Source organism: Mizuhopecten yessoensis, unplaced genomic scaffold (genome assembly GCF_002113885.1).
Source record: "Mizuhopecten yessoensis strain PY_sf001 unplaced genomic scaffold, ASM211388v2 scaffold5525, whole genome shotgun sequence".
NCBI classification, from domain to species: domain Eukaryota; kingdom Metazoa; phylum Mollusca; class Bivalvia; order Pectinida; family Pectinidae; genus Mizuhopecten; species Mizuhopecten yessoensis.
Genome location: NW_018406092.1, coordinates 195,317 through 197,875, shown reverse-complemented (window position 1 = coordinate 197,875; position 2,559 = coordinate 195,317). Strand labels below are relative to the sequence as shown.

Sequence of the window (2,559 nt, the reverse complement as noted above, 5' to 3'; positions counted from 1 at the left end):
AGTAGTAGTAGTAGTAGTAGTAGTAGTAGTAGTAGTAGTCGTAGATGTAGTAGAAATAGTAGTACTAATTCTCGATAAAAATGGATAACCAAGTCGATCCTTTGTCGTTTTTCATAATCAGATGCTAATGATTTGGTGGCGATCGGCGAGTTGGAGATTGTACTTGATGATGAAGACCCTGAAGCATGCGTTCTTGATGTTTGCGGTTGCACGAAGCCATGCGATATCCCACTTTCATGGAAGAAATATTCAACTGAAGTAAGTAAAATATATCTAGTACAGACAAAACAGTTATCTAGCTATTCGATGTAGATATTATATTGTATTCATAATCAGCGTGATAATGAAAACAAGAATCGGGTTTCTGTCTTTGTATGATTATGTGAATAATACAGTAAATAATGTTCCAGCGTGGTTATATCATGTATATGTGCCACCCGTCCGTCTGCCTATTATATACATTATCGCCTTACTAACGGCTTTATTTTGATAGACGGTTAACTTTCGACATAGCTCGGACAAGCTAATGTTAGCTAAATGTGTGAAAGCACAGACTCAATTTATCGAACGACTGTATTTCTTGGCAGATTGTGATGAAACTTCCTGCTGGTTACCATACCTTGTACATCTCGAACACAGGCTTTTTGTTTAAAGGTCAAGGTCATTGCTATACCACCCTCACTTAGTGAGAAAATATATAGTTATCACGTTGTCTGTGCGTTCTTGTTTGCGTACTTTCGTGATAATAATTTGGTGTTGATTGGCCAAGGTTACAGGGGTTAAAAGTCATGGTCAAAGATAAGAAATTAACCACTTTTGAAGTCAAAAGCTTGTATACAAGACTTACAAGGAACACTTCACCAAACTTAGTGAATATTTACAACAGAGAATGATAACGTTTGGTCCTATACCTGATACGATTTTGTTGGACATCAGTCAAGGTTAAAGGCTCAAAGGTCACATGCATGGGATAAGGGGAAACACTTTGAGGTGAAATATATCTACATGTATACCTCCGCTTATGACATTTTTATTATTGTAATTGGATAATATAATTTCGCATTTCCTTCCTGTCAAACTCTAGCAGCTGTATTCCCAGGCAACTTTGATGAAACTTCATATATATTTTAACCTCAACATACCTTGGACCGGTTCACATTTGAGCGTAGTAATCGCCCAAATGACATAGTCATTGTGGCCAAAATGTCAAGGTCACTGTTACTAAAAACTAAATTTCACCATTAATCAGCAGGGTTGAGAATACGAAGGGCCATGATCAGTTTCACATTCTTTAATTTTTAACGCAAGTTTATAATCGTTTAATTGTTCGGGAAGGCACACCATTTGAAACAACCTATATCATGATGACAATTCTCGCAAAACCCTCTTTGGTTTGACTCCCCTGGCTTCAAATTAATACACAAGGAAGGTCAAGGTCACTCAGATCTGGTTAGTCGGGTGGTTTTTTGGCTCCGTTAACTTTATCAAAATTACTTATTTTCTAACGTACTGATCATGCTGCTTTTTTGGTATATGGCTATTTGAAGAAATGTAATTAGATATTCTTGAAGAACTTTCAAGGAAAATTTTGTATTATTTATGTAACTGAAATACAAATTCAAGACAATGGACTGACCACTAGTACGTGACATCTGTTAACGCGCGCCTATTGTGTGTACGACTTACCTGTACAGGTATAACTTATATACATTCTGTTAGTGGACTATACAACCATGCCGAGGTCGAGAAGCAGTGTCGGTGTTGGTAAGGCAGGAACAAAAACCAGAAGTTCAGACTTTTCTAGTGAATCCTCAGGAAGAGACAGGATTGATGAGATTTTTGAAATGATCTCAACTCTTGTGACAAAGTCGGATATGGATACAATCATGGACAGAAAGTTAGAAAGATTGAGAGAGGATATCAGGGAGGAAAACCGTGTGCTCGTCGATCAGCTCGAAGGAAGAATTTTCGACCTCGAGAAAGAGAACGACAGCTTGAAAGAGAAAGTGGAAAAATTAGAAGAACGAGCCACAGAATCAGACAGTATGAATACTGGACTAGTGTATAAAGTAAATGATTTGGAACAACAAGGCAGGAAAAATTCAATCAGGATTGTTGGCCTTAGCGATACAAGGGATAAAGAAACAATTGAGGAGTGTGTAGAGAAAGTAGTGACATTTGTAAAGGATTCTTTGGAGGTGGATATACAGAGCAACGACATAGACATTGCGCATAGACTCGGGCGTTTTGACAGAAACAGGCCACGGACGATCATCTGTAAAATGACCCACAGGAGGAAAAAGGTCCAGATACTAAACAACAGACGTAAATTGAAGGGAAAAGGACAAATTGTTTTCGAGGACTTGACAAGAATGAATCAAGAAACACTTAAGGAAGCATACAGACTTAAAAGTGTCAAACATACTTTTAGTGTGGATGGAAAATTATTCGCAGTGCTAACCAACGACAAGAAACGAAGACTGTCATACGCTACAGAGCTGACGGATCAGTATCTTGCAGATGACAACAATTTTAGGAACTAAGAGACAGATTCTACGG

At 37.9% G+C, this 2,559-nt stretch overlaps 1 protein-coding gene across 2 annotated transcripts in view; it reads left to right on the top strand.

Moving 5' to 3' along the window:
• The first annotated feature begins 24 nt into the window (after positions 1–24).
• The window catches only part of LOC110450880 (poly [ADP-ribose] polymerase 14-like), a 34,406-nt gene continuing 31,871 nt past the window's right edge, over positions 25–2,559 (top strand). For both annotated transcript variants that reach the window (XM_021498653.1, XM_021498652.1), the window contains exon 1: positions 25–258. The gene's annotated coding sequence lies outside the window, so the exon portion shown is untranslated. The remainder of the gene's footprint in view (positions 259–2,559) is intronic.